At 34.5% G+C, this 22,242-nt stretch overlaps 1 protein-coding gene across 1 annotated transcript in view; it reads left to right on the top strand.

Moving 5' to 3' along the window:
* The window catches only part of LOC115220378 (alpha/beta hydrolase domain-containing protein 17B-like), a 41,174-nt gene that overhangs the window by 1,341 nt on the left and 17,591 nt on the right, over positions 1 to 22,242 (top strand). The gene's annotated exons all lie outside the window — the stretch shown is intronic.

Raw genomic sequence — 22,242 nt, 5'->3', positions numbered from 1 at the left:
CAGTAGTTTCGGCATTAAACATCCCTGGATTATATATATATATATATATATATATATATATATATATATATATATATTTTAATATACGTGTGTGTGTATTGTGCGTAACGACTTAAACGTCACGAAACCAAATATATATATATATCTATATATATATATATATATAGATATTGTATGTGTGTTACAAGATGGGAGAGGGTTAATTAACTAAGTGTAACGATTTGTTAGTTTATTACACACACACACACCTACAAATAAAACACTGCCTCACTAACATTTTTTTTTTTTTTTTGACAAAGCGTAAATTAGAATTAGATTGATTTTGTTGATGTTTGTTATATAAGTAACACCAAACATGTTGGGATTTTTATTTTCATTATGCAAATTTTTATGTTGTTTGATATTGTATATACTTTTTTAAAAAAAAAGGGGAAATTGAATTTTATTTTCATATCGTTTTTTTTTTTTTCTTTTTTATCGAAACAGTTTTTGTTCTTGTTGTCCTACATCATATCCGTCGCGCGCGCGCTCACACACACATTCTGACAGTTTAGGGAACTTCTGAGTACGTAGTCATTTAGGGAGCGACATTTGGCATATAAACAGCGCTGTGGAAACCATATGGCAAGCTGATATTAAGTTGGTGGGTGCCAACACTAACAACAGACTGGCTGACTCAGTGCAAATCAACTTTCACACCCACTTGACGACGACAACAGAACAAACAACTCCTTCGAATCGAACCCTCGCCTCCAATGACTTTTCAAACCAAACCACACTACTCTTCATAACTGTGTCTATAAAGAAACTCTTTTTTTTTTTTTTCTCACCCTCGTGATTATGCGGGGTTTTATTATCTAGAAACGAAGTGTCATATTGCTATTTCAGATTACAAATACGTCCCTCTTGCTATTTTTGCAAAAATAATAAGAAAATTTTGAAAATCGTCTAAAGAAGAAAAAAAAAAATATTATTTCCGTGTGAAATACTATATTGCAATTGTTAGAGCAAAAGAAATTAGTTTCTAGGTTATTAACACTAAAAATATGCTAAGCTACCACCATATCGCCTTTCTCTCTCTCTCCCTCTCTGATAAATTCCATGTGATATAAGATTATTTAATTTAGTGCCGGGTTTTTCTTTATCCTCTTTTAAGTGTCGGATGTGTGTACCGTTCCTTTCTCAGCTGTTTCATAAATAATGAATGATACTGGAAACTCCATGCCAATTTCGTTGACATTCCTTTTTCTCTCTCTTTTTTTTTTATTGATACATTTAAACATATCTACAGAGGGCAAACTTCCACAAGCATAAAAATATACAAAGAAATCTTAAACGGTTATGTGATATTTGTTATGATTCTTTATTATAAAATAAGCACAAAAAATGTTGAACACTGGGGATTAGTGTAATCGACTTAGCCCCTCCCTTAAAATTGCAGGGCTTGTGCTAAAATTTGAAACTATTACTATTATTATTGGGTAAAAAAGAGACTTTTTTCTTAACCCCAATTCTCCAAAGTAGGTATTGCTTTAGTTTCGAATTCTTATCAACAAAAGCATACGCATTGAGAGAAGATAAAAACATTTCTTTTGTATATAGAATGAATTGTCACAGTATGTGTTTATGTCCATTCCGCCTACGACAATGTCAGACAAATTAGGTAGAAGTAAATTAAGCTTTGAACCTAAATTTATGTTCATATTTCTGAAAGGTTCATTACGAGGCTATATTCAGTTGTACTAGATTTAATAATAGAATCCTTTCTCGATTTAAATATTTCGAGCAAACAATAAATCTGAAAAATAAGCTGTTATATATATATATATATATATATATATATATATATATATATGGATCTTTTCCGTCTGAGTCAGAATTTTAAAAAAACCTTATCACTTTATCTCGTTTAATAATAGTAATGATGGTAGATTTCTAAAATAGTTTGTTAACTCGGATATTGTATGAAACGTGCCAACCAACGTAGTTTAGCTATTTAAAATCTCGGATATAAAGATGAATTACTACGAGATATTTCTTCCTGGAGAATAATTTGAAATGTTATTAAACAGTGTAGCAAATTAACTAACAGCATCTGAATTTGAAATATTTTCTCGCAGCCTTTCCCAAAATCTTACATAAATTGCTTCAGTAGTCATTGCAATTTGGGTGTGTTTTCTGAAATGTTACTTCTAAGTAATGTTACATATCTATCGGTATCTATTAGCTGAACTTTTGACACTGGTTTGTTGTTGTTGTTAGTATAGATACACACTAATTAAAATGATTTTATGGTGCAGTCTTATTAAATTGATCGTTTTAATATGCGGTATAATTAAATGAATGGTCACTTGAGGTACAACCTTATTTTAAAAGCTATAATTTTGTCTCAATAAACACGAATGATTTGAGCTGAAATTTTCTTAAGTTTCAACTCGTTTTCATTGGAGTAAGTTTATATTGTGTATGTATGTATGTATGTATGTGAGGACCAGTTTTGTGTGTAACCGAAAGTTTATAGAGAAGAAAAGTTGCCAGTTAAACTTTAAGCGGGTGATAATTATAATTAATTTGTCACAGATTTTTTTTTTATGTCGATACATCATTATCTGTTATTTGTCCCGGATGCATGACCTCTAATTAACGCTAATGCTTAATTAATTATTTAACTCTTAATGCAAGTTTGTTTTATTAGCCCAACTTATTTGTGTCAGTATTTTTTAATAATTCTTCTATCGATTATATGACACACATTGTCGTTGATCTATGCTTGGATTGTTTTCTCCTTGCCACTACCAAAATACCAAGTACATATGTGTGTGTGTGAAATTAATGGGGTGGGGCGTTGTATGTAATATTTAGTAAGGCGAGTAAAATATGTTAGATTTGTCCAATATTTTGCATGTTCTCTTCAATGATCTTTGCTGACATTCTTTAGGTTTTTTGTTGTTTTTTTACCCTACACTTGTATAAATCATCTAGATATCGCAAGTATATATATGCATCCCTGAAACATTCCTCAAGACCAATCTCAGCTGAGAATCTATTATGAATGGACTAATTGACTAATTTGTATGTCCATGTGTTTAGACATGGGTCAACCTTGTTCTAGCAGATACGTGATCAAAAAGCATTCCAGTCATCACCATCCCGCCTTTTTAGGGGTGTGGTTAGAACAAAAGTCTTAATTGAAAGAGATTTGGCTGTTATTTCTAGCAGGTCGAGGTATCATGTAGAGACTCTCTCGGTGTTGATTTTAATGTATCTTGAATTATTCGAAGCTCATTCGTTTAATTTTGTTTGGTTTGCAGCTGTTTCAATTTGCTCAATGGGCTTCACTATCTTCAAGCAATACATCTGAATGTGATCAGAGCAATTCCATTGCGATATTTTCTTTCTAAATCTTAGAATTGATTTCCAAAGAAAAATAGTTGTAGTGCTTGGATAAACTGCTGTTAAAATATTAATCAATTTGCCACATATCTACGGCTTCATTTTGAATTTTAAAATGATATTGATTGCGCCGCTTCCTTAATAACTCTTATAGTATTTGGTACAGAATTTGACAGATTTCTGTTGCAAAATTTTGAATTCCACCCGTTGCGTTGATCAATTTTCCATCATAAATAAATCTGCTACCCACCCGTCTTTATTTCATTTCATTTTCATGCGTACATTTCTCATCGTTGCTAAGTTTTTGAAGAATGTCAGTAGTGTGCTCTTTACGTGAGAACAGTATCAGAAATTCACTACTGCTTCATTCCGAATACACACACACACACACATATATATATATATAGTATTTTGACTAGTTCTCAATTGTTTTCGTGCTTTTGTCTAACAGCTTATGGCTATGTTCATTGCTCTTCATCCTTTATCCTTAGTTATCTCCCTTCCTTTTATCTTTTAGGTCAGCTTTCGATCTAACTTTGTCTTATCCGCCTCTGTTCTAGTTTAACCCGAACTTGCAATATTCACTCGTTTAGTTCTCATTCATTTTATGACATGTCAATATCAATACAGTTTCCTCGGCTGCAAATATTATTTGTTGTTTTGCAGTAATCAGACATTTCATCATGTAATTATTTTCAGTGGATTTTATTGAAATCATTGCAGACAGTCTTTCAGTGATAGGTCTTCATTATAATTTATAAGATTTTTAACAACACATCCTTTTGGAGTTAATAAAGATAAAATTGCATTCTCTTCTTGCATTCAGTCTATTTTCTAGCTGTCATCTACACTCCAATGATCCATTGTTGCAGTCCAATACTTGTACTGCTTATACAATGTGTATTTGTTGAGATGCCTCTGCATCTGTTGTGCACTAATTGGTTTCATTATTTACATAATGCTTTTCCATATATATTGTACAATGCTACCTCTCTGTATTTTGATAGCAACTTCTATTTTCCCAACATCACTTCCACAATTCTACAGCTTACAATCTGCAACATTTCATCTCCCACTCTTATTCATTATCTTGTGTATTCAAAACTGCAACATATGGTCTATAAAATGTTTGCTAGTTTTCCTTCTTTTTTTTTTCTTCTTTCATTCTTTTCTTTTTACTTCAGTTCTGATTTTTAATCATACATACATTCTTTCTGCTCCATTTTTCAGTATTACCAATTGCATTGTGTTTTATTTATTTATTTATTGTTGCTTTTTTCTTTTCATCTCTGCATTTGGCATACCCAAACTGAAATTAAGTTTCATTCATATGTTTGTGTGTCATATATATATATATATATATATATATATATATATATATATATATACACACACACACACACACATTTTTCCAAATATTTTCACTGCACTGAAATAGCCGAGATTTAATTTCCATTCACTATAAAACCTCCTCCAGTGATAGCAATTTACTGTTTATTCTAATTAACATGGTTTGAGGACGGAGTATCAATCCAACTTCTATAACTCTATTGTTCATCATTATAAACTATTTCTTTGGTCTCTGGATTAGCTATATATCACTGGTCATATTCGTGCACGTTTTCACTGTATTTGAAGAAGTATTTATAGAATGTTGTTGGAAATGTTATTGGGGAATCCACATATTGCAGTGGTTTTAGATCTTGAATGCTGGTAACTGTAGTGGTTAGTGATAATTTATTAACTGCAGTGAGGAGTACTTCATTAACTATAGTAATAAGTGGTACTTAAGAAACTTATCTGGTGTGCAACTAACTGCATTATTCTCACTGGTCATGGTGGGCCTATGAATGCCATGGGCACAACACCTTCCTCCAGACCAAACCAATGCAAAAAGAAAAAAAAATAGTGGTGAATGCTTTAATAGACTTCTGATCACTGATTGTCTTTAATTAACAGCCACAACACATCAACCTGTCATTTTTCATTTGAGTTTATGAAAATATCTTTTTGGTCAGTTTTGAATGAACATCTAGTGGTTAATTTTTGTATTAACTAATGTTATTTATGACAACTGGACTTAAATTCAAGTGTTAAGCTATCAAATCCCAAAACTGAAAACATCTGTTCAAAATAAAAATCTAATTGCTGAATCTTGAGTACTTCACTAAACACTCTTGTATCAGATTTAGCTTGTTTAGTTTCATATATAAATTTAAATATTTCATAATACAGCTTGTATTTCTCTTTGAATTTCTTTTTTCTGGGCAAGGATAATTGATAGTATTTTGTAGATGAATTAAGCAAGTCATTACAAGTTTTAGAATTGTCAAATAACTGTTCTTTTGAGTATTGTCATCCATACTAAAACCAAACCTGCTAACTTTGTTTGGAAACCACTTAGACACATAAGTAGCACTGTATAACTAGTCTGTTCCAGCCTACATTTATTATTGTATACCTATTTTCTCATGTTGATGTGGATTGGACAGGTATGTTCCCATACAGTTTCTCTATACATGTTGCTTTTCTTCATTTGATACACACAATAGAAACAGTCTCCAATGTTTGTTGCCATGATTTTTGGCATGGTTCTTGCAGAGAGATGTCCTTTCTATTGCCAGCCACTTTAAGGCATGGACTGGGTATATTTCATTATGTGGTCAACATTTTGCTATTCTAACAGAGCCTTGATCTCAGGTGTTTCAGGTTCATCCACTAATAAACACCTACACTTATCAGTGACATCCTAAAAAAACTGTTTTGAAATGGCCTAATTCTGATTCAGTCAAGCACAAAACCTAAATACATATCACAATAAGGAATCTGAATCCGTATTATATGCTTCAACATGAGACTTCAATAATATAAAAGCAGATGGTAAATTAGGTGCAACTTCCTTTCCGTGCACACAGATAACCACTATTGCATGACTATACTGAAGCAGAATATATCTGATAGTTAGTTACTCCCAGATCTGAAATACATCTGGCTAAAGATACACATTCAACAATTACTCGCTGCTGTTATTGAATACAACAAATTTGCCTCTGTTACAAGACTTTGCCCATCAGTAATTTTATCTACATTAAAGGGTTTAATTAGGTGAGATAATTCTTATCAATACTGTCACACTCTTTACATCTTCAGGTTTCTTGCATCTATTTCAGCATAAACTCAGTCATCACAATTTTTTCTAGAGGCTTCAACATTTTGCATTTTGAGAGTGAGCTAATTGCAACATGGAGCAAAATTGTTCCTTTCTGAAATCTACCTATTTAAAAACCAATAACAATAAATCCTCATATAACCTTAGCTATGACACTTTTATTTATTTTGAATAACCATTGTTATACAATGAAAGTAATTTGAGTATAGTTATGACTCCAGTTTATTCTTTCAATGGTTGGATTTATTTGACTGCTGCTGTTTTGGGTACAACTTTAAGAGCTAGTTGATCACATTCAGTACTTGCATTTGACACTCTGGTAAACATACGCTGATGTGTGTGCGTGTATATATACATACATAAACACACAACCTTATATATACATGATACACACACACACACACACATATAATGTATGGCTGTGTTGTTGTGAAGTCTGTTTTATAGTTACATGGTTTTGGCAAAAGGAGACTGATAGAATGAGTATCAAATTTTAAATAAGTCCTGAAATCAATTTGATTGACTAAATCCTTCAAGACGGTACCCTAGCATGGTTGCAGCCCGACACAAGTAAATGAGTAATACATACATATATATATATATATGCACACACACACACACATACGGGGTGGACCATAATGATGGGACACATTTTAAAGATTCTAGCATTTAAAATACATCCCATCATTATGGACCACTCTGTGTGTGTGTGTGTATATATATATATATATATATATAGGTAGGTAGATTCTCCTGTCAATCTCTATGTATGAAGATCCAACAGCCTAGCTATTAGTCTAACCATGCAGATGGTTTGGTTTAAATAATGAAGACTTGTACAGGGTCAGCCACTGGCGGTAGAAAGTTGGTGCAAATGTTGTCCCAAACTCAATGAGCAGCATACCTCAATCTTTTCTATTAGCATTCTCCTTCTCCTGGGTTAGTTGTCTTTGCCACAGCTTAGAGTCCAACCTACCCTGGTAGGCTAGATGTATGCCTGGGTACCAATCCAGAAATTTCTTAGTCCTCCTGCATATATAGTTGAATGACTGTTGGTGCTTCTATTTCATCCACTCTTTGACAGGTCTTGGTTTTCATCTAGCAGTGTGTCCAAAAACCACCCTACGCAATCTTTTTCTCTCTCTTTTCTTTTCATTTTAGTCTGAGGTGGAAGGGCTGTGTTCGTAACTTTTTTCAAAGACTGTGATATTGGCGGGTGGCAGAAAGGGAGGAAGTTATCTTCAGTTGTGGAACATAACTCAAATATTTGCAGCAGTGAACTCCACCAAGGACACCCAAGGGCCAAGGGTTGTGGTGTTGAACTGGTCTGTGAATTAAACCCACTACCCAAAAACGGTGCTTCCTTTGACGGGCTTCCACACAATTTCTGCCTACCAAATTTCACTCACAAGACTTTGATCAATCTGTAAAAAATACTGTACTGCACAGTGGAATCAAATCGAAAACCACATAGCTACAAAGCAAAGTTCTTAACCACAAGGCCATGCCTGCATTCATGTATGTATGAATTTATGAGTAGTGACAGAAGAGTTGATTATCCAGCTATAGTTTTATGCTTGCATTAAAATAACTGTTGAATTAGGTCTTTCATACTTTTTTCAGCTATAGTGATTAGTAAGACAAACCAAATAGAACTGTTTCATATGAGCTGAGAGTGAACTGGTATTCTCTGTTCAGATATTTTGTGCTTCACAAATTAGTTTAGTGTAATTTGAGGGTTAATGCTCTGGTATATGTATCACTGTTAATTAACTACTCTGGTGAAATTCATTGTTCAGGAATGAATCTAGGCTTTGGAAATAAAACAGGAGCATGATAAAATTGTAGGTAGTCATGATCACAGCATCATTTTGTACACCACAAATTCCATTGGCAGGGTATGATTCATATTGGCTGCTGTTTCTAAAAGATCAAGTGTCTGCATAGCAGGTCACTCTTTCTCTCTCTCTCGGCTTGGTATGAAGGAAGGGGCTTGATTTAGAGGCCTTTAAAGACCAGTGTATTCAATGTGGTAGATGTTCTTAAACTGCTAATTGATAAGAGAAACATATGCAAAGAGAGAATTTTAGAGGGTTGATGTCTTGAAAGGATTTAAAAAAGGGGGAGTTAGTGCAGAACTTTGGTTGGGTAGAAAATGTAGGCATCAAGAGGAGCAGATACAAGTGAGTTGTGTGGAACTAGCAAAACCAACCAGTTTCAAAGTACAAAGGCCACTATAGAACCAGTTGAAAAGGCAGTAAGGAAACTGCATATCTTTGGGCCAAAAGTTGGAGTGTGCTGATGAACAACTCCTTACCAATGAATCTAGTGACATTATTTTAGATGCAGTTTTGGATGTGTGTGCAGCAATAGGAGCATTATCTTAGATATAAAAACTGTATTTCACTGTGTCTCCTTTAGATTTTGTAGAGATGTAGCAACCATTCACAGTTGAAGTGCATTCTGACCCTGAAGAGAAAGGCCAGTTTTGGGATTGTTGATTTGTTATATTGTTGGGGTGTAAGTGTCCAGAAAAATTGTCAGTGATTGTGAGGTCTAGCTTTTATAGCAACTATGAAACTTTGAGTTGTATATCGTCTGTATATGTGCAAGTGTTTCTCAATGTAGATGGTGATTGTGGCTGTATGCTGGTAGAGACAAGATCATAATAAAACTCTAGTACCTGGTGGAAGTTGATAGAGGATGCGGAAGTAAATATATGTGCAAAAATAACAGGGAAATATGCAAATTATATTTATCACTCCCAAAATACTATTCTGGTATGATTCACTGCAGAAGTTCATGAAGAACAACATTTCTTGTGTAAACATGAGGCTGATAGTCATTTCATGGTGTAGATTACAGATACTGCAGTAGACTACATGCTAAAGTAGCATCAAAATTTCTTATGGTTGTTGTGGTGTCAGGCAAACCATCTGAATTTATGAACATTAAAATATTATGAGACAATGAGGATAGAATGGACTTTTGTATACAAAAAATAAGCAGAGCAACTCCGGCAAGTAAGTGGAGACCTTTTGAAAATTTAGTAAGATTTTTATGGTCTTAATGGAAAAAATCAAATCAAATCAAATGCAAGTTCTACAGTGTGGCTGCAACTTACCTCAAAAGAACTGTTTGGGTTACAATAATGATGAAGAAATCTCTTATAAATGTTGCAATGCATGGCAAATCATCAAAATTTATAACTACTAAAACATTAGTTAAGCATTAAGAACTTCCAAATACAAAAGACAAACAGAACAACTAAATAGACGCTGTTAGAGTAAATTAAGTTGAAATGCTGTTGGATAATTTAGAAAGCTTCAAACTGTTTTATTAAGCATTATGAGACAGCAAAAAATCAACAGAACAACTCCAGCTTGTGTCAAATAATTTAGGTGTAAATTTTATAAAGTGGAATAAATTCAACAGCTTCAAATGCTAAAGTGTTACTCAGAAAATAAAGTATATATACAAAAACATGTAGCCTATTATTATGTATATATTGATGGTAGCTGAAGGCCATTTGTAACATGAGCTAAAAATGCTGAAAGTATAATTACTCTCTCATACCTTCTGACTTTGCAATAAAAGTTAACCATATCACCATCTATCTTCAATTCAAGACTACAGATGAGAAATGAAGTCTATTCTTGACGAAATTCAACAAAAATTTCATCCAGTTTAGAAATTTGTCAATGATTAAAACCCCAGAGATAACAATGAAACTACTTCACTATTTGACAAATGGCGTTGTTAGGTGGCTGCCCACCACTGGACCAACCTATGATCAATAAGGAAGAATGGATACTACAGAAAACATGAACTTTGGTGCAATTGTTCTAGTTTTTGCTCTGTACTAAATAATTATCCCAGCCGAATTGTAATCACCTGATCACAATGACAGTTGACATGATGTCCCCACTGAAGAGTTAAAACCTAATCTAAATATTCTGGACCTATGGAACAACCCTAGCAAAGTGATATAATGGTTTCAGCTTGAATTGGCATGATTCCATAGGAGAGTGCTTTCAAAGTCTGTGAAAATAGATGTTTATACATTGCATTAAATGGCACTTGTTTGCAGGATGCACCAAAAGTTGATAGTGTTAGTCAGTGAGAGAGAGCGCCACTGGCACATGCTGCACTTTTACAGAAAGCTTTTGATCCAAGGCAAGCAGTTTGGTGAAGAAGTTTCACTGCCAGGTATGGTTGAATCCTTGGATTCCTGTTTGTAGCTTTGTTTGTTGTCATTGGCTTCAACATCAAAATCTTGTGCTTGCTTGGCATCAGTCAAAAACAGAGAGAATAAGATACGAGATCATGTTCCAGTCAGTTGGGTAACATCCCAAGGCTTTATCTACAGCTCAAGGCCTTTGTAATATCTGGCAGTGACCTCTGCTGGAAAACCTTTTCAACCTGTTCTCTCTAACTATTCATACAAGGCATAAGAAAATGCAGTGGATGGTGACTTGTTGCAAGAATGTGATATCCCCTAAATTCAAATCCTTCAAACAGTGAACTCTACTAAAAGTCACTTGTGGATCAGGAGATGCTGTTAAACTGGGCAGTATGTTGAGCTTACCACTCAGTAAAGAAATATAGTTGGAGCATGGTGTAGCATAATCATCAACCCTGAGAGGTTATGTTGTTAGAGACTTCGAGCCCATTCTATTGTTTGATTATTAGCTACTCGAAAAACTTGGTCTGGTAGATTTGTTGCTTTCACTGTGATGTAACTTAAATAAAAAGACTAAGCTGTCAGAATCTTTATCTTCCTATTTTTTCTTCTTTCTATGCTGGAGTTAGTAACTATAATATTAAGTTGCTCGAAATTTGTCCAGAAGTTCCTTGAATTTTACTGAAATCATGTAGTACCTATTCTGTTTGCCACAGTTTGCTTAACTGAGAGTAGTTGCCATCTCCACTTCATAGAAAATTTAACTGTAGGGAAGGCTCCCAACTGCAAATCTGTTTGGTTTAAAAGTTATTCAAATCCAAATCTTCCAAAATTGTATTAGTGTAGAAAACTTGTTGAAATTCTGTTGGACTAGTTCTGTCCAGTTATATGTATGTTAGAATAAAAGAAACTCATACAAGCATACTCGTACAATATTCATTCCATGTTTTATTTCGCACTAACTCGACTTTGTCTGCAGTCAATAACCAAGGACGTTTTACTTTCATTTACATCCCTGGCATGACAATTTAAAAAGAATTTTTTTCTCCTTCGTAAGAAATACCAAATTTATCTCAGCTTGTTTAATCTCAAATTCAACAGATAAAATTCATTTTATTTCTGGCTTAACATTTCTTGAACTTCCTTGTCACCCCACCCCCTACCCCATGTATCAAGTTCAGACACAACATCACACGTGTGATAAATTACATTAACTGATTTTTAAAGTGATTCAAACATATATGTAGTCTGTGTAACATGGAGATAGCAATTTCCCTATATCTCTGAGTGGTTTGATCATTAACCCTACACCCCCTACACTGGTTAGTAGCTGTCAGTTTGTTGTAAGTGTAAGTTATTGAAATGTAACTAGACCACATGCACATTCATTGTTCACCTGCCTTATAAAAATGTCACGACTTATTTCGAGGATAATTTCAGTTCTGAGCAACAGTTGACTCAACGAAGCACAAATATACCCCAACACTGGAGGGTTGTTCTCATATCTGGTTTAGTGCACCATCAGTTATTGGCACCTTAGATTAGATATACCAGAAAGCCATATGCTTTTCATGGCTACTGTAAACCTTCAATCTTGTACTTATTGTCATGCTGTGTTCTTTTCTGTTGCTACTTAAAACACGTTCATTTTCACAACTAGCATTCAAAGCTTCCATTCAAACCTATCATTACATTCACTTCTTTATTTGTTTCTTCCCTTGCTTTGTTTCTCTTTGACAGCCACTTCCATATAAAATTTGCTCATTCCCCGTACATTTCTTCATTATGCCATCCTCAACCTTTTCAGATTTCACCTTAACTATAAGTCTTACAACACCCTAATCTACAATACCTCATACACCCATGCATACAGAATAAACTAACATTAACAATGTTCATCTTCCTAAGACTATAAAAACTCATCCTACAACTTTTTTCTTGTTGAGGTGTTGATGATTCAACCACTGACTACCAATTTGCTTTCAGCCAGTTCCTTTAATGGATTTTACATTGAGAACACTGGAACCATTGTGTCCAGAAGCTCATGCAGACCATTTATATTGCATTTCAATCAGCTATCTTCCAAAAATGATTGGCTTCTTTCAATAAGAGCCGTATAGGAAGCCATTAAGATAGCTTCTTGTAGCTTTTGTATTTGAACAAGTGTATGGTATGTTTATGTAAGTATATACCTGTGTGTGTGTATGAGAAAGATCTTGTAGTTGTTCATAAGAATATGGCTCAAACACTTGGAATAGAAAGAATCTAAAGTGTGCAGTCTTGAGTGTCTAATGTCTGCTTTACATCCTGGCTTTGGATGGATGGTGTGACTGGTTTCTATGGTTAGATACCTTTCCTAACACCAACCACTTTACAATGTGTACTGGGTGCTTTTTTTTTTTTTTTGTACCACCAACACTGGTAGAGTCACCAAGGAACATGCATGGCAAGGAAAAACAAGAAAAGGGAAAAGTCCTCACAGCTGGGAGTGGGGTGAGGGGGGCAGATTCTTGCTATGAAGAAAATATGGCTACTCCAAATGAGTTCATCAAAATGTATTTTGTTAGTCTTTATTTCTCATAAAATATATTCTATATAAATATGTGGTGTGTATGTTTATATGCTTGCATGTGTATTCATATATATAGGCAGAGGTATGGCATGTAGTTAAGAAGTTTGTTTCACAATGACATGGTCTTGATTTGGTTCCACTGCATGGCATGTTGGACTTTTTTGTTAACCTTTTGATACCATCCTACCCAAGGCAACCCTTGGTCGTATGGTACAAACTTCCTGTTTTAAAGTAATCTAAGTTAAAACCTTCCATCAAAATTTCATGTTAATTTATGTTGCAAACACCAGCTTAATAATGACAAAATTATTTTACTGAATTCTTTGTTATTTTCAAAATAAAAATGGAACAAAAGTAGTGTATTTCAAGAGATATATGGCAACGAAAGAGTTATGCTTACGAGATGATATCGAAAGGTTCCCAAACTAGTTACATTCAATAAAAAATAACTTATTTGCCTAAGTTTTAACATCAACTTCGAAATAGTCACCTTGCACAGCATACACCAGTCTGGGCACTTCTGCCACTTTTGGAATCCAGTATAGAAGTTATTTTCTGTAAATGAGACAAGGACTTTATGCAATTCACTCTGGATCTCGATAAGTGTTAAAATGGCAACCATTGAGCTGCATTTTCATCTTGGGGAGGAGATGGAAGTCAGCAGGTGCTAAATCTGGAGAATAAGGTTGGTGTGAAACTGATACTATGCTGTTTTTGGTGAGAAACTCTCAAGTGAGGAGATCTCCATGACAGGATGCATTGTGACCGTGAAGAATCTGAGTCTTTGTGCTCTGTGGATCCGGTTGCTTTCACTAAATGTCCCCCCTCAAACACTTTAAAATGTCATAGTAGAACTCGCAATTGATGGTCTGGTTCTAAGGGACAAATTCTCGATGCACAATACCACATTTCCAATGGTGACTCTTATGATAGGTCTTCCAGATTGCTCATTGTCTTCCAGGGGCATTCTTTCCTTTTTGAAGTGCCCATGCCACTCAAAACATTGCTCATTCTTTCCTTTTTGAAGTGCCCATGCCACTCAAAACATTGCTCACAACTCATTACCTCGTCTCCGTAAGCTTGCCGAAGCATGCTCACTGTCTCTGTAGCAGACTTCCCAAGTTTAATGCAAGATTTCACATTAGTTCTTTGTTCCTGTCCATGACAAAGTTTCAGACTACAGCACACAAGTGATCACAAAAACACAAATTTCACAACTCAAGAAGTAAACACAGCAATGTCACTCGGCACACTGCCTCATTAAGGTCACTGCTAGCTCTTGCTGTGCACACAACAGTATGCTGCCATCTGTTGGCATGATATAGAACTAGTCTGTGAACTTTTTGATACCACATCATAAGCTGACCCAAGCTTGTGAGTGAAAATGGATCAAAGGATATTTTGTAGCAGACTGTAAATAGACTACCTGTAATTCAAAAGTTTCACATTGTCACACTTGTGTTGGACTGATTTTACTTGAGAATTATGTTAAGGATACATGTTTCTCTGGAATACTCAGCCACCTGCTAATTCAGTAAGTTATTCAGTTGATCAAGCAACAGGATGCTTGTGTGTCATTCTCTAAAGGAGAATCCATCATCACATTTATTACATATCAAAGTCTTCCAGTTTGACAGGAGCTGGCAAGCCAGAAGACTCCACCAAGTTCTACTGTCTGCTTTGGTATGGTTTCTACAACTGGATGCCCTTCCTGATGCCAACCACTTTACAGTGTGTACTGGATGCTTGGTGCCAACAGCAGTGAGGTCACCAAGTAACTTGCAAGACAAGACCCTTCAACAAAGCAAGGTGTAGTATGAGGGAGGTGGCTTTGTGTCTGGTGATGAGGGGTTAGAGTATGAATAGAGGGATAGAAATAGGTGTCTTACTGTAGGGGAGAGCCATCTATCTCAATTGGAGAGAGAAGAGTTGATATGACAGGACATACACTCATGTTACAGAGGCAAGTGAAGTGGAACTAAGTGTTGGATAGGGTGAATGGGTGGGTAGGTTTGAAGCTAAGAAAGTAGAGTTGGAGATGGAAGAGAGTGGTGTTTGGAGGGTATGTTGTAGGGAAGAGATTCAGCAGGGACACATTGTGTACAGGTAGATTCATGGGGGTGCAAAAGGAGAATGGGAGATAGAAGGAAGGGGAATACAGCAATTGATGAAAGATGGGATGTCCAGGAGAGGTTTGTCAGGGACAGATTGTGTGCAGGGCCATGGACATTAACATGTTTTTGTGGCCTCAGTTTTACTTAGCTGAATGGGTCTTCTCAGGCATAAGCATTTGTTAATCATCTCAGCATTGTTTTTGCTCTCTTTGAATTACTGGCATTGCAACTTGGAGGGTTCATGTCTTTTCTGTTTGTTCCTTATATATTTTAATGTAAATCAAATCATTAGTTTTATATCTATTTTGATTTAAAGATATTTGTTGTGCCCTAGTTCTCCACATGTCCCAACCGTGTCATTTCTTCTGTAAATAATGTCTTGTGTTCTCAGTTCTGACCTGACTATTTATGTTTTCTCAACTCTTCTATTGTCGACCTCTATTTAAATATTTATATTGTTTTTCACAACACATTCTGTGAGACTTTGGCCAAGTTTGATGATGTATTGTTATAACTACTCAAAAATACATAAATGTTTTTCCCCCTCAGTAAGCCAATCACTAGTGAAAGGAAGTGTAGGTTCAAAAATGTGACCTTTGACTCAGAACCATTTCAGATTGTTAAAGATTCAACAGCCTAAAAAGCAAGGACTCTGATATGGCTAATTCTAGCTGCTAAGTTTCTGGGAAAAAATTTACATGGATTGTCTATGCTACCCATATTAAAATAAACTGTATACTTCATCTGAATCCAAAAATAGCAATGTACCTGAATGAAGGGTAGGTGTTAGATTACTGACTTGCTTGGTCAGCATGTGATGGTGTTCGATACCAACTGGGAAAATGTATTCATTTTTTTTTTCCTCTCAAGTTGTATTGTTTACGAAAGTGTTACATAGATGCCTCCCACCCACACCTCTTTTTTCAGTATCCCTCAGATACATTTCTTCCCTTGGTACCTTTGTTGATCAATTCACATGTTTCAGCAGCATTATATTGTACAAACATGATTGTACTCTCTCCTTCTCTCCATTATATATATATATATATATATATATATATATATATATATAATGCATATTGACACCTAGCTACTCTGATATTTCTGGTTAAAAAAAAAAAAGGCAAAAAACACATTGCACAACTAGAGGACATTACTCGACTCATTCTATCCCAGTTGTCGCATATTTCACTACATACTATTCAGCAACACATTCCTTACTCAGCATATAGTTCGCATTCCATATGAATACACCCATATACATTATGTAGTTGCAGGTCTTTATAGGCTGATTTGTTTCAGTGCACTTACGCACACCATTATATTATAGAAAAGTATCCATGAAAATCTTTTCATATTTCTTGGTGTTCTTTAAAATAGCGATAATAGGAGAATGTTGAAGTATTTCAAGAAATTTATTCAAAAAACCTAAAGCTTAAAACAGGACAGCAGTGAAACACTGATTCTTTCTCAATTCATGCCAACCTCTTTCAGAAGTATTTTCTATTCATGTTATTAAGAATTGCTCTTTTCACCTTATTTTGTGGAAGTTCTTTTAATTCAAAATGTATGTGATTTTATTAAATACATGAGTCAGAAGGTCAAAAGTTCAAAACCCCATTGTCTTCAGAGGACAAAAATGAAAACCTGTTCAATATATTGTTCAGAAATGCATGATGAAAATAATTTAGTAGTTGTCCAAAATCACATAGTTTTGGTATCTGATTAGTGCAGCTTGACTTAACCGCTAAGAATTGCTAGCATGATGATGGTGGTGGTGGGTGTAACGTTACTGAAAACTAATACAGGCTTAAGATAAATTAAATATATAAAATTACAAAATAAACCCAGTCTTATGAATGCATTACTTAAATTTATCAAGTTTCACCCATATTCCTTTCAGGTAGAATATTATGTATATGACCATTTTAACTAGTACGACTGGAGCTAATGTTTGTATATGAAGGTGATGGATAGCAGGATCAGTAGAGCATCAGAAAAAAATACCTTGTGATATTTAGTTGCATCCCTCTATAGTCTGAGTTAAAATTCCACACTTTGCCTTTGATTCGTCTGAGGTCCAGTCTCCCTGTACTGGGACCTGTACAGTCTACTAAACCTTTAAAGACAAGACAGTGCTCCTGTGTTGCTGCAGTCTAGTAACTAAAAACAGTTGGAGATTATCGACAAGTCTGAAAACTACATTCAGCTAATCAGGGATCTTAGTTCATGCTTAGAAAATTTAGAAATGAATACGTTAAAGATTCTGTAATTCATTTTTAAAAGTTTTTTTATCACTAAAAATTCTCTTTTTGTGGCTTGTAATTTGAATTCACTTTCCTCCTTCAGAATTGATAGAATAAGTACAAGTCAACACTGGGGTCCACAATCAACTATACGCTTGCAAGCAGTGCCCTTGTATTGTCAGTACAAAGACTGAAACTAGTAAAAGGGAAAGGATGTAAGATATAACAGATTAGCTTTGCTTTTCTAAATACTTTATCATTGTTTGGAGATCATTCTTAAGATAATGTTGTAAGTGTTGAGAAGTTAAAGTTGTTGAATTGCCTTGGTTTAGGTATGTTTACAAAGCGACATAGTATGGAACTTGTTCATTGAATGATCAACATCAACTCCTGAATCAATATAATGGGTAGGTCAGAACCTTATTTGGGTCAGTGCTATACATTGTTCTTCTGTGACCATGGTTATTTACCTAAGATATAGTTTCTGTTTAGACTACATTCTAGTTTGATGTCCAGACTGTTCGTGTTTGTCTTGCGGATTAAGTGGTGGCCTCTGTGGAAACTTGCGATGGGAGTTACTACAAAACCATCTGAGTGTTATGTTGGAACTTGAAAGTGGAAATTAATGCTCTTATTATATAACTGATATGTTTAAATGTGTACACCAATAAACACGCATTGACATGTATTGAACAAAATGTCAACATTTTCACTTTAGAATACTAATTTTTTTTACATATTATCCCCCTCTCTTGTTTTATTTGATATTCTATTTATGCCTAAAACTGAAATTACTTAGAAGAAATGCATACATATGTCTTTGTAATATTAATATTTACAATTAAAAAATTAGATGTACCATTGAAAAACGTGTAACATTTAGCAAAAATATACATGTCCATAGACTGACATGTAACACGAGGGTAAGTCAAAAATTATATGCCCTCTTTTTTTCTGTAATTTATTAAAACAAAAGCAGTGGTTGAACAATTACATCATTTTTCAACATCGCCACTTTGCTTTTCTATGCACTTCTGCCAGCAGTCCACAAGCTTGTTTGTTCCATTAGAGAAGGTTTTCTGCTGGTCAAGCAGCCATTTATGCACCACTTGCACTTTGTCAGTAGCAAATCAATGACCTTGTAAAGGATGCTTGAGCAGTCCAAAGATGTCATAATCTGAAGGGGCATATGCAGGGCATTCCAGCAACTCATACATTACTCTATATATGTTATTAGGTATTTATATATATTTTAATTGAGTTGTTAATGCTGATTGTTAGACTATTTTCTTCATCTTGGATGTCTGTTGTGATCAAGATTAACACAACATTGGATCAGCTATCAGTAGTTATCTTCATGTGATATATCTATTCTTAAGCTAGGGATTCAATTTGTGTCCATTTTTTGTAGAATCTGCTGCTCTAGCAATGGGACATGGGCTCTGGAATAGGTTATATTGGTTTCAAATTTTGGCATGAGGCCAGTAGTTTTAGGAAAGGCAGGGTCGAGTCTCAGCAGGATTTGAACTCAGTACATAAAAACAGACAAAATGCCACTAAGCATTTTGCCTGGCATGCTAATGATGCTGCCAGTTCACTGCCTTATCTGGCACCACAGGCTAAAGGGTCTTCACCCACATAAGGTGTTGTTATCTGTTTGGTGGAATATGAAAGGTTTAATCCACTTTGAACTTTTAAACCTAAACCAAATGATAACAAAAAAGATCTACTGTGAACAGCTTGAGTGGATTATGCCAGCGCTAGAAGAAAAACGACCATCTTTGGTTTCAAGACGAAAGGTGTTCTTCCATCAGAATTATGCTCAGCCATATACAACAAGGATGACATTCCAAAGGCTGGAGCGGTTTGAATGAAAAACGATGCCTCACTCACTATATTCACTGGACATTGCCCCATCTGATTACCATTTATTCTGCAGTCTTCAAAATCATTTGGACAAAAAAATATGAATTCTGTAGACGAGATCAAAACAGTATTGGAGGAGGATTTTTCATCACAGACAAGTGAATTTGGGAAGAGGGACCTTGTGAGTCTACCAAATAGATGGAAGAGCATTGTAGAAAATGGAGAGTATATTCTAGATTAAAAAAGAACTTTATCTTAATTTTGAAAAATAAAAGATGTATAAAAAAAACCCGCATTATTTATGAGATGACTCAATATTTTAGAGATAGCACTGATTGATTTGTTAAATCCCAACCCCATAGTCGTGATTCAATGAAAATATTTATTTCTATTGTATTCATTAATATCTCTCTGAGATGACTTCCATCCTTTCGGAGTTGATGAAATAAGTACCAGTTTAGCATTGTGGTCAATATAATTGACTATCCCCTATCCCCAAAATTTCAATTTTGTGCCTATAAAGAAAAGGATTGTATTTCCCAATATTTACAGAAATAACTTCTCTCCGATCTTTTGCTACCTATTTCTATCTCCAAGCACCCTTCTAAAGCACTTTTTGTAAAACTGTAAAATCTTCATAATACTGTATAATGAAAACCATATCTAACTTCCTTCTACTGTTTTGTTCCCAGTTGTTCACCTCATTAATTTTTTTTTTTGGTTCCTTTATTGGCCTAAAGATGGCTCAAGGTACTTGTAGCAACCATTATTATTTTAAGTATCATATGCCAGTTTGTCAATATCTATCTCGAGTTACACATTCCATTTCAAATTTGCTGCTACATGTATATGCACATGTGCTTGTGTGTATATATAAACCCATGAATAGTTGAAGTGCTATCAGTGTTAACAATATAGACATGCCAAAGCTGATTGTTATCCCAAGTTAACACTTTTTCTAGACTCAGTGTCTTCAGCACATAAACACAGATTTTACTATAGATTTATAACCCTCAGAGTCAGTAATTTTAGATTCTCCTAAATATATTAAATCAGGATTTCTGTTTTTTAGCTTTATGTTTTTAATATGAAACTAGGATTGTCAAATGTCTTTAACATACTATTTGAGATTACCATCTAAAAGAATTTGCATAATCCATTTAATATCTGGAAACTGTGTGAATGCTCGTATCATTTCACATTACTAAAACCAGTATGCATTTTTATGCAACACAATTTTAAATGTGTGTGCCTGTGAGATTGATTGCTTAAACATTACCCAAGAACTAAATCAGTATCTTTGAGAATCAAAGCTTCTTCATTGTTTAGACAACAAAATTCCATTGAGTTTTCTGGAACTTACCAAACATTTTGTGTACTCTCTCTTGTTTTTGATGAATTTGTTGAATGGTCTGTAGGGGTGCATTTTTCATTCAATATGATTAACTACCAGTTTCATTCGCAAGACATTAGTCAGTCCAAGGCTATTGTAGAAGACACTTGTGCTGCAGTGTCAGACAGTGAGGCAGAAAACAGAACCATGTGGTTTCAATGTCAGCTCTGTATCCAGCCATTGCCAATTTTGGCTATATAAACTGTGAAATTGCTTAAGTGGATGAAGAGATAGAGTAGTGTAAGGTAACGCTAGGTAACATTTGGAAGTACCCTCAAATACTTTTAGAATGACTATCGTAAAATACATATCAAATGTCAGATTTACAAAACAGTAGTGTTTTTAACTAAGAATATTATATGAAAACCAGTGAATGTTTTTCATAGCTTCATGATACAACAATCAGAATTATCATAAAGATTTCCCAGCATGATAGTCAGAAACATTATGACGCTGTTGAATGTTGTACTTAACAATATAGACATCTTGAGCTTATGACATCTCTTTCTTTAATAAAGTGAAAGATTGCTTGCATTGCTAACTACTATTCTCTTGTCTTTCTAATGAGTTATACCATCAAAGATACTCAACACTGTTTCAAATCACAATGGAGAGAAAAGTTGTAAGGAGAAATATCAATATCAAGGTATGGAGGCATCTATTCCTAAATAGAATTTTACTATGTCTTGGAAGAGAATACTACAAATACTACAAACCATTTGTAACTAACAGCTTACTGTTTTACCCATGCATTTTTTTTTTTACAATTGGATTCACTTCTTCCTACTGACCACTTGACTGAAGTATAGGAATGTGCTTTTTTCTTCTTCTTTCTCATCATTTTGACAAAATACATGTAGCAGTCATGTGCAGGGTCATACCACCATGGCTGTAAGATTTTGTAATTGTAACTTATGGTCAGTAGTCCACTATCTTAACTTTAGTCATTGTGCCTCAAAAGTGCTATAAACCCATTAGCAAACTCAATATATCGCCCATCTGCTGGACAACGATGTTATCATTTATTTGCACACATGCATTGATATGGGCAGTTGCTTTTTACAGACAAATATTATTAAAAGTGCAACTGCTCCTAAGTCCTTCAATATTTCTAGACCTGAGTAGTAGTTATGAGTGGCATATGTTATCTTTTGTTGTTGTTATTTTGGCAGTTGTAAATTAATTACCTTATGCATATTAATAGTAGTGTTTTTGTTATTTTTCTTCTTTCTTGCTATCAGGACTTGGCTACCTTTGTTGCTAAGATGTGATATTTGTGTAAATTTTGTTATTTTAGCTTCAATGA

Source organism: Octopus sinensis, linkage group LG16 (assembly GCF_006345805.1).
Source record: "Octopus sinensis linkage group LG16, ASM634580v1, whole genome shotgun sequence".
Classification (NCBI taxonomy): Eukaryota; Metazoa; Mollusca; class Cephalopoda; order Octopoda; family Octopodidae; genus Octopus; species Octopus sinensis.
This window is presented reverse-complemented; position numbering and strand designations above follow the sequence as displayed.